Source organism: Poecilia formosa, unplaced genomic scaffold (genome assembly GCF_000485575.1).
Source record: "Poecilia formosa unplaced genomic scaffold, Poecilia_formosa-5.1.2 Scaffold118, whole genome shotgun sequence".
NCBI classification, from domain to species: Eukaryota; Metazoa; Chordata; class Actinopteri; order Cyprinodontiformes; family Poeciliidae; genus Poecilia; species Poecilia formosa.
Window position 1 is genome coordinate 948,063 of NW_006800057.1, and position 11,290 is coordinate 959,352.

The 11,290-nt window shown below is 41.3% G+C and overlaps 1 protein-coding gene across 10 annotated transcripts in view; it reads right to left on the reverse strand.

Annotated features, from left to right (window-relative positions):
* LOC103143935 (microtubule-associated protein 4) overlaps positions 1-10,022 on the reverse strand; it is a 105,278-nt gene extending 95,256 nt beyond the window's left edge. For 8 of the 10 annotated variants that reach the window (XM_016675636.1, XM_007560651.2, XM_016675638.1 and 5 more), the window contains exon 1: positions 9,895-10,021. The gene's annotated coding sequence lies outside the window, so the exon portion shown is untranslated. Of the gene's footprint in view, positions 1-9,894 lie in introns of all 10 variants that reach the window. The other 2 variants (XM_016675641.1, XM_016675640.1) reach the window with 1 other exon arrangement.
* Between the last annotated feature and the right edge of the window lie 1,268 nt (positions 10,023-11,290).

Below are 11,290 nucleotides of genomic sequence, written 5' to 3' on the forward strand. Positions count from 1 at the left end.
AAACGTGTGTGTGTGTGTGTGTGTGTGTGTGTGTGTGTTTGGTGCTGGAGTGTACCCTGATGGAGCCCACAGAGGGGGCCCGGTCCAGTCAAAGAGCCAGTGTTTACTGTCTGACCAGGAGGCTGCATGGTGTAACAGAATTACTCAAGCCTCTCAGGACTTGATGTTTTTATAATTCAGCACTTGTTGGAGCCCATTAGAGGTTGAGAGAGACAGGTAGTGTTGCCCATACTCCACACCGTGCCCTCTCTCTCTCTCTCCCTCTGTCTCTGTCTTTCTCTCTCTCTCTCTCACACTCACACACACACACACACACAAACATCAACATGAATGGACTCCCTGTACGTCCTTGTTTTCTCGCCTACACACACACTGAGCATTTCTTTGCCCTATTGTTGCAAATGTGAGAGCGATGGAATGCAAAGCAGCACGAACACACACTCGCATACATGCGCACACACGCGCACACACTGAGGTCAAACTCTAATCCCAAAACAGACAATAGTAGTGGACACACTCTTGCATGGTGAACGCAGCAGACTGGTCTGCCACAACAACACCAAATTCCACACGAAAAAAATATTTGAAGTTGAAAAACCACAGATCCATGATACATGAACACTGCTCCCTTCAGTGTGTGATAAATAACTAAATGGGTTCTGGCTAAAGGGCATGCATTATACATGATGCAAAGAGTAGTGATTGATTAGAAGACTGCTTTTAGAGCTAATGCTAACAGAGATCTTCAACCAGGTGGATCTGCATTAGCGAACCAAAGTCCCAGCCTTTGTAAAATTCCCCTAAAAGTCATCTGATCGTTGTGTTTTTTTAGAAGATATAAGATTCAACTGACAGATATGAATCCAAAGGCTTTGCAAGATTATGTTTTCAGTGAATGCGAGGGAATAAAAAAGGCAAAGCGTGCATTACAAAGGACTGGGCGATAACAGAGCTGACGGTGGAAGGTTCACTCCCTTCAGTCTTGCTTTTATCACAGACATGTCTGAACTGTGACTGACCCCTCCACCCACCATTCCTCTTCCTCCTCCTCTGACCAGAAATGTTTAGCCTGCAAACATCCAGAATGGATTTCTTTTTTCAACTTTCTAAAAAGACATCAAACTATTGATAGTAAACCCTTAAGCTAATTTTATACCAACAGACATGCCACACATTTTAACTACGAATCCTTTATTCATACTGAAACGAGAAGGATCTCTGGTAGCAGTCAGTCTTGCAACGAATCTGAAGAAGCCTCTGACTGAAGAGTGCTGCTATGCTAATCCACCTCGCTTGCTTTTGCTGCTCCTTAAATCTATCTGGCCGTATGGTTTAGAAAGTTATTTTTGCATATTTTTTATTTGAGCCTTGGGGATGCTATCATGTGCTAATACAAAAACGACAACAAAAATAATTTGTTGCCATGGTTACACTTCCTAACAACTGTCCGGTAGGAAAGTGGCAAGAGCATAAGTCCTTCTAGCTGCACAGGATCTAAAACCAGAGGGAATAACTTACCAATATAAACATACGTATGAACTAAAGTCTTCAAAAAGAACAAATCCAATCAGAGATCCTCCAACAAGGATTCTGCAGCCATTAGAGATGGCTTCCTTTAGTTTCTAAATCGGTCAATGACATCATGGTACCAATAAAAAAAGACCACAGCTCCAACAGAGACGTGCATATTCTACTGCTGAAGGGTGCATTTGATTTATTAATTGGGGACATTGGTGAACTGTGGTGTGTTAATGATTCATAACGACCAGCAGCATCATAATAAAGACCAGATGTACGTCTGTGAAGCAGATCTCTGTCAGGAAAAGCTTCAGACACTTCTGCTTAAAAACAAGATTTATATTTCATTCATTCAGAAACTGGACTATTTCTACAAGTTTCCTTTGAACACAACTGCAGATTTCTGCTTTAGTACAGTAACTGTTCTACCTTATTCGTTTTCAAATCAGCTGTTTGCATTTTGAAGTGAACAGTCTGGAGGGGATAAATGTTTGTGAGTTCTGATAAAGGAGAAAGATTTAGCAGTCACAGCAGAAACACAGGTTTCAGCAGAAACCTGTTATAGGTAGACTAAATGCAGGATGTTAATGTCAATCATAAAAGAATTTGGATAAATGACTCCCTACAGGTCACAGATTTTTCTTTGGAACAACTGCAAACTATTCATGGAAAGTTTGGCTATTAGCTTATTTTTTTCATACAGCACAAATTCAAAAGAAAACGCAGCTTAGGAAGCTGAAATATGTTGGTGTAATGCTACTTAGCACAATATTGCAAAGCAGCCAATCCAGGAGTGCCATTTTTTCCCCTCGGCACTGATTGGCTGTATTCCAAAGAGTGGAGACATGAGACTCCCTCTGCAGCAGTGGTTCCACTGTGTTAAAGGACATCCAGGTATATGAGGTATTTAAAATATAAAAAGAAGCACTTCCAGGTGCTTTGAAGTGAGGTTATCAAGTATTTGTGGATTTTGGCTATTCGTGAGCAGATGTGAAAGATTTTTATATGTTTTTTATGTTGATGTTTAAAGCATCCATAAGCCTACCTATACATCCCTGTGTGTGATGTCCAGCTGCCTGTCCTGGTGTGTAATTCCCTGCAGGCTGATTGGCTGCGGTAAAGCCTGGCTGCTGACACACAGGTCCAGCTGCTGCCACAGGGGATTACAGCGGACGGTTCACTCTGTACCGACCCATCCTTCCTCTCCGCTCCGCATCCCTCCATCATTTCATTCACAATCACAATTCAATCAGCTGTTGATACCAAATCTCACTCCCAACTCCCCCCATCCTCCTAATGCAAACACATCAAGTGTTTACCTATCAACACCACACACATTGAGAGGGTCAGGCATATTTAGAGAACTGACCAAATGATGAAGGTTACTTCATAGACAACACACTTCAAGGCAGTCCTTAGTTAGGTTGTCAAAATAACTGATATTTTGATATAATAGATACTAGAAAAATAAATTATTCAAAGACACGTATTCGTGTCAAAATCATTTTCACTAGAGATGGGTCAGACAACACCGATGCATTAGTGCCATACCTGTCAAGTTTCCCATTTTGTCCGAGAAACTACTGTTTTTACCCCTCTTTTCCTCCGTGTTCCCATATTATTATTTTCCCTTAAATATCCTGTACTGTACCACTCGCTCTGTTGCCCTCTCCTTTCCTGCTCTTACAGTAGTATTTACCCTCTTTTTTGTTAGACCCCCACCACCTTTTACGTCTCAAGCAGAATTGCACAGGCAGGCAAAGGTCAAGATAGATTTGCCCTAATTAAGGAGGTTAAAATATTGTCTTATTGTAATCAATATTTTTGTTTTTAACTAGAAAAAACCTATCTATGCCTTCAAAAAAAGGTTCTATTTTTCTTTGTATTGGTAGTTTTAAGTCTTTGTTTTGTAACAACCCTACTCCTGACATTAAGAAATTACTTTATTTCACGTCTCACACTCATACTCATATAAAAAAAAAGTAAGCGCATTCTGAAGACTCGACTTATGTTTGACAGTCAATATGAGTGTCAAAGGTCAGACGGTCTGTCAGAAGGTAAAGAGATGCCACACATCAGATAATGGTTGTGTTTGTTAAAGTGGGGGATTCTCCAAGCAATCGCTGCTCTAAATGTGTGTTCAACATCTTACGGCTTCCAGCCTGACAACAGGATCAGTAGTCATCAACTATTGGCTGAAAGCACAGAAGTGAAACCAGACCAAGTGATTAGTGAACCTTGTCTCCTTATTGAAGAAAATGAGGGCAGCATGTCTTTCTGTCGCCTTTAAAATGTTCAAAATCTTTCTCAAACCTTTTTTCAGCAAGCTTTGTTTTTTTTTTTGTTTTTTTTGAGCTTTGTTGTGGAAATTTCTGTGGTCATTTTTGTGTAAAACTGGTAAAACAGAAAAACAGCACCAGAGCCTCCTGTAATTAATCGGTTCCCTTCACAGCTGATTGGACGGGACATAGTGACAAACCAAACTCTACTCCTCCCCAATCTATCGACATGGACTGAAGCAACACGTGGTCCACTACGCAGCTCTAACAGGGAAACTACAGACTAAACGCTTCAAATACCGGTTGTATAAAGCATATCTATGGAAAGTTGAGTGGAAGAAAAACAAGTTGGCACACAAACAAATCCGGGATATGGTTTAACAACTCTTGCACTCCTTGTTCTAACCCATGTCTGAATCATTTTCTATACTCCTGCGCCATTTCTGTGTTTTGAACTTGTCACTCCAGAAACCCACAGAGATACTAAAAAAACAACAGAAGCATCGACAAGACCAACAGTTAAAAAAAAACAAAAAACAGCTTCATAATTTAGCTAACTTAATGTAAACAGTGAAATTTCTCCTGCTGTGTGAGTGTCACTCCAAAGATCCCAGTAATGGAACATGAGCGGCCACACCGGAGCTATTTGCCACATCGCTGCTGCATGCTGATCAGCTCCGGTCAGATATGCTGTTCCTGGGCTGAGCTCTGGCCCACACAGCCTCTCTAATTAAATCACAGTCAATGAGCTCCAATAAAACTGGACCCAGTTCATCACCAGTGACAAGACTGAGAGGTCTGGATAGACAACAGACCCGCTGTGGGCTTCCTGAAGTCCAAAAGTTATTTTTGCTCAATTGATTGTCCAAATACTGATCATTTAACATTTAACAGGACACTTCTAAATGCATAATAATACCTTGTAACTGCTGCACTGATTGCAGTTTTCTGCATGACATCGGCAATCAGTCAGAAAGCTGCAATCGGTGCAGCCCTACTAATATCCAAAGGAGCACACTGCAGAACAACTGAGCAGCAAACACACAGGTGTTATCTGTTTTAGGATTCTGATTCTGTTGATTCAGTGAGGAGGAGAACAGACCTCGTCAGACTGAGCTGCCCTCTGAGAAACTAATCAATGGTGGATTTCCTGAGCTTCCCAGTTCCTAGACAGAGGCCGGGAGGAAGCCTCCTGCTGTCCTTGAAGGGAGCATCCTGCTGCAGCGAGGACGACCCTGAAAGCAGCATGAACCTGCAGACGACAGGAAGTCTGCGAACTTAAGGAGGGTGAGGTTACCTCAGGTCAGTACATTGACATTCCACAGCCAGGGAACAATTCAGAATCTCTCTAAAGTAACTCTGGGAACCTTATTATTTGTTTAAATACTTCCTCACACCTTTCCTCAGTAGACTCCCCTTCCTACCAGTCTTACTTCCCTCCTGAAGACTCAGTTTTATGAACCTCACAACCAGTTGCTGTGCTCCAGAAAATATTTGCATCCAGAAATCTGTCTTAAGTTTTAAACTCGTATAACCCCTCTCCTGACAGAAACGCATGGACTACACACTGTCTTTTATTCTTTTTGTTACAGTTCCTCTGTGGGTCGTCTTCCCACTATGACCTACCACAGTTCCGAGTGTGAAAAACAACAGACCTATAGAAATGTAAACATGGAAGAACTCTCCTTCCATCTGGTCCTGACACTGACTGCCTCTTAGCTTTAGCTTCTGTACCTATACATTATTAGCTTAATAAAAATAACTAACCTCATGATGAAACATTTATCTAAGTTATACGGTTACTTTATTTTTTCGGCCTGATCAGCACCAGATGACATTAGATTTTCTTTTGATGCGTTAAATCATAAAAGTGGGAACACATGTCGGACGAAAACCAACAAATCTTATCCAAAGACGTGACGTCTGTATCTTAATATCCTTCCCTTTAAAGCCTTTTTCATTTATTTCTCTGGACTTCCTGGAAGAGAACACCAAGTCTGCCCTGGGCTGCTTACTAAAAAACAGATTAAAAAAAAAAAACAGAACATTAATAAATCCACCGAAAGCAGGAAGTAGATAGAAATACAATTGCTATACTGATGTAAGTCTGATTTAACAAACTGATTTTTTTATGAAACACAGTGAGTCTTAAACCCAAGTAAAACTTTAACTAAGACTTGGCGGTGGGGTCAAATGTCAGCTGCTGCTTTGATTCCAGTGAGTAACACAGTTACAGAGCTGGGTTCACTCAGTTTCACACTGAATTATTTTCTTTGAACGCTTTCTGTGTGGATTTTTTCATCCATTTCTGGACTTCTCTTATTTTACCACAACCAAAAAGCTGCCAGTTCTTCGGTACGGGAGGCCGAGTGTGTGAACCCAAGCCAGAGCGCTTCTCAGGAATTAGGAAACCAGTTCACCATGACAACGAGCCGCGACAAGCCCACAGGCTCATTACTCCCCAACACAAAGGCTAGCATTAAGGCTAATTTGTCCCATTAAGGATGAACCATTCATCTCTGCAGTGTAAGTCGCAGGCACACGTGCATGCAGGTGTTACCATGGTGACACCTGCGGACTGAATGCGGGTGAACAGGTTCTCCTGATCTGGTTTAGCTTCACACAATAGTTAAGATTCTAGGAATTTCCAAATTTTTTATTATTATTTTTTTCATCCACATCTGTGGGGATCCAAATTCACCAATAAGTCACTAGGCAAAGAAGCGACCTTTGACCGGTGCATGTATTTTTGCCTTTATTTATGGCTTGCAAAAAGAATTATCAAACTCCTGGCCTGTTTGAAGATTAACTCGTTTTGGGATGGATGTGGGCGTGTTGTGCCTTATCGGGAGGCCTTATGCAAAGGCAGGCTTGCTTTAATTAGGACACTGACAGGAAAACTTCAGAATCTGGTTTTGCATGTTGCATTGGTCATGGTCATGCAGAGCAGTTTCCATAGAAGCCAAAATAATAACCACAGCAGGTGTTTGGTTGGTGTTAACAGCAGAGTGAGTGGGGAACATTGACTCATAAACGTAAAGAGTCAAACAGCAGCAAAAATAAATAAAATAAAAACTGAATTGTAATGTAAATATCCCACATGACTTGTGGATTCTGTTAACAGTATTCAAACCAGCTGAATTGGGTTGGATTTTATCACATTTAAGTGGAGTTTATTAGGATTGGATGTGATTTTCCAACATGAACCAGGGTAGAAACTGAAGCGGAGTTAAAAGGATTCATGATTTCCAACATTTTCTTTTACAGAATATTTCCATCAGCCGGCATCTCAAAGCGTCCCCATATCATGATGCATCCAACACCATGTGTTACTGAGACCAATATAACATTTATATAGATTCATCAGACGCGTTAAATATTTCAAGCCTTTATCTTATTGTCATTTTGATGGTTTGTTGTTTTTTCTTTAAATAATGAAAAAAAAAAGACAGAAGTAAAAATGTTAAATATCGGGTCCTCAAGGTGTCACATTAATTGGCTCATTCACTGAAAAATACTTCCAACTCAAAATAAAAAGTTAGGTGGAAGGAGAAAGTGTGGTAGGAAAACCTGCAGCTTAAGCAGGGAAAATCATCAAGTCAAATCCATTCAGAAATTTGGTGGAGCATCACAAGGAAGTGAAGAGCTACATCAAGAGCTACGTTGGCCCTGGTGAATCCTACAAAAACTTCAAGGGGTGTGAATATTTTAAAAAAATGCTATGCATATACACACAATGCATTTGAATATTTTCCAGGAATTTTCTCAACTTGCCAAAAAGCAAAGTTCTGATCTTTCCAATCCAACATGAAAACATTGACATGGGTTTTGCTGCTGCTGCTTGTTTTTATCACGTTGAAAATATCTTCAGCGTTCATCAACGGCAGTACAATCCTGATACTGATGTGCATCCCTTTCAAAATAGGAGCAGTGACAACCTGGGACTAACGGGTTTAATCCAAGCTGCTTCTTTTCCACTTTCAGTTTGGATTTCGTACAAACACTCTGCTGCTGCTGTTCACTGGTAACTCTGGGGTTTGTCACCGATGGAAGCCCAGCCGGGTCTAAAAACCTGATTGCTGCGATTGAGTTGCATTAGTGCGAGCATCAAAGTGATTTAGGGATGTGACTGGACCGGGTCCATAATGAATTCCCAGCCTCACATCAGTCCCACCTCTTATTTCCTCATCTGTAATCTGGCTGCCGGAGGATTGGGGGAGTAATCTGGATGGCAGGGCGGGGAGGGAGGGCAATCCTCTCTGCTGTAATTCCTCTTTAGATCAATTCCTTTAGATGAGTGCAGCGGTGCCGTCCCGCAGGTGGAATCTGACCAGTTTTAAGCTGGGCAGAACTAAGGTCTAACAGCCAGATAACTAGCAAAATAAAGAGAAACCATGAGGCTAAGAGAAATGAAGTTACAATGGCTTTTTGAATTTTTTTTTATGTCCAAACAATGAGAATACATTTTGCTTTTCAGTCGATCCACCCTTTCCATGTTTTTGTTTGGCTGACTCACTGTAGTTCCCTTTCCACACAGTAGGAGTCACCACTGAGTAGAGATTACCACTCCATGCAGAAGAAGACTGTTACAGGAGCTCATTCAAAAGAAAGCATCATTCATCAGAAGGAACTGAATTTTACCCGTTCAAACATGTGAAAGTTGACTCATTTAGGCCTCGCCCACACGAGAACATTTTTTTCTAAAACGTTTTCAAAACCACTTGTGTCCACACGGGGGTGTTTCCAGAAATATTTTAATCAACACAGAAATGCAATATGGCCCAAAATGCTTTTTTTAACTCCTCCCCCAGAGCTGCAAGTGGCGCTAAACACGGAGTGTAGGACGCGCACATTAAAAGACCAGATGAGATTAGCGGTAAACACGACAAAAAACAAGAATGGCGAACAAAGACAAAAGTGAAAAGTCAACCTTCTTCTTCATGTCATGTTGGACGAATGAGGTTCTGTACCGCAATTATGAACATGTACTCCACCATTGTTGTTGTTTTTATGTACAACACATTTGATGCATTTGGGGTTATAGGTCAGACTAGTAGACAGCATTTTTTGACTACATGAACACATAAGATTTTTTAAAATGTTTTGGGCATATTTATTCATGCATTTAGTTAATCGGTTAATACTAACATCTTGAAACCCCTAAAGTGGTACAAGTGTGAAAAGGACAATACATAAACTCGTAAAACCAGCACTTATTTATTCTACATCAATCACAGATGTTTTGAAACAGTTTTTGATTTGTGAAATCTCTACTCTGTATGTGGGAAAGTTTTCTGAAAGAAATATTAACGGAATATCAATATCACTCATTATAAGTCACATTCTTTCTACTTAGTAAAATGTCAATAATTAGCGTAATAAAACGACTTTCTATTGGTTTGTTTGTGGAGTAGATATGTACATGGTGAGTTGAAGGAGGAGGAGCTTGTCCACGGTTTAGGAACCGCTACTGGTGTGGCACAAAAAGCTGCCAATGATTACAATTCGGACAATAGTGAAAGCATCTCTTCAGACACCACAGCACAAACTACAGAACGCACGTGGAACTACTGTATCTGTTTAGCAACGCCACATCACGCAAAATGTCACTTTTCATGTCAGAATTCCTCCTCACTGAGTGTAAAGAATCGCCTGTTTTTACAGACTGGCTACTAACTTGCACAACTTTGCTTCGTACTCTAACTTCACTTTGCCGCTTCTACTGAAGTCGGGAATTTCGGCCAACGTGCCTATCTCCTATCCAGAGAGAGAGGAAGAAAAACCGTGAAGACCATCAGAAGCGACACTTTTACAAAAAAGTCACCGAGCTAGGCGGGGCTCGCCCTCTGCTCAGCATCTTTGTTCAGCGCCTGTCAGAAAGTAAAAGTTTCCGTGCAGCACTCGAATGCAGCACTAACCTACACCCATCCACAGCCGCTGCGATGCACGCTGTGAGATCACACAGCACAAAATCACCGTCATTTCACTGCTGCTAACAGTCCGGCTGTCCGCGCGAGATCTTCCCACTCCGCGCCAACGGCGCGTGCTCACAGGCACGAAGAAAAAAGACTAGTTTGTATATTTGAGTCGGACTCACCGTTAGTTGTCTGTTTTCTGACAGCTTTGTTAGGAAGTCTCCAAGCGTCGCTGTCACAGCTAACGATCCGCCCACCCCGGAGAGTGCACACATACTGCAGGCCCGCAGACTCAGCCGCCCCGCCCCGGAAACGTTACGCCTCCAATCACAAACCCGTACACTGAATGGCTCCGGTTTCGTCCAATCACTTCCCAATTCAACTCTGAGTGACCACACTGCTGTCCAGCCACAGCTGCTGAGTCCGAGGTCAGCTCTTCCTTCTTGCCAAATGGACTTTTGACAGACACCGTTCGCGAACAATGAAGAACTTTGACTCCTTTTACGGGACGGTACCGGTCCAATCGCCGGGAGGAACGCCTTTGGAAGCAGCCGCTGCCCAAGAACACGCCCTAAGCCCGCCCTGACACAGGAATGTCAACCGGGTTGAAGGGAATTACATCTAGCGCAGTAAACAGAGACAATATTGTACCTCACTGCTGAATGGCGGAAACCTAAAGGCTTTCCTGTTTTCAGCTCGCTGTGAAACCAAGTTATTTGTTTCATAGAACAAAGCATCAAATAAAACCAGCGGAGTTCCTCTTTTTATTATATGGATTCAATGCAGTTACTTTCTTATTATTCTAGACAGCATGTCTGAGGTTAACTGAAATGGGTCTGGCTATTTCTCATGCCAATGCTGTCAAAGCTCTGATACTAAAATAAAGATATAAAAGTTGGGGAAGGTGAAGAAGCTTGGCCAATTTTAAAGTTATTCTATACTGGCATCTAGTGGTGAGAATGGCAAAAACATCAGTATTTCAGGATGAGACAGCATATTTCGCTGATATCTGTGGGAGCAGGCTCATTTAATACATCTGTATGGCCGAGTTAAAATGTAACGAAACAACTTCAAGAATTAAGTAGCAGCAAGGAGACATTTTAATAGCTCAACGTCACAATGTGATGGTGATTAATCATGAGTTGAGACCATATGTTTTTGCTTTTTGTTTGGTAATCTTTGTCTGATATTACATTTTGTTTGACTATCTGACACTCAGAGGGATAAAAACCCAAAAACAAGAAATTTGCAAAGCAGAAATGCTTTTTTGCGCCACTCTGTGTGAATTAATAAGATGGGGGTTTTACATTGCAAAAGAATTTTAGTAAACTTTTCTTTTTCATGTCAGTGCCTCTCAATTTTTTTAGTTTGCAACCAGATTTGTAGTTTTCCTGTGACAGATCTTACACCTCATATGGTAAACCTTTACCTGTAGAATCAAGGCAAAATATTGACACTTCCTAAGTTACTGTAGAGCTAGTTACCATTTGAAAGGATGGCCATAGTTTTCATTTTAACAGAATTAGTTTTGTTTACAGAGGATTTCACTGCTGAGAGCTGAAGAAATGGACAGATTGA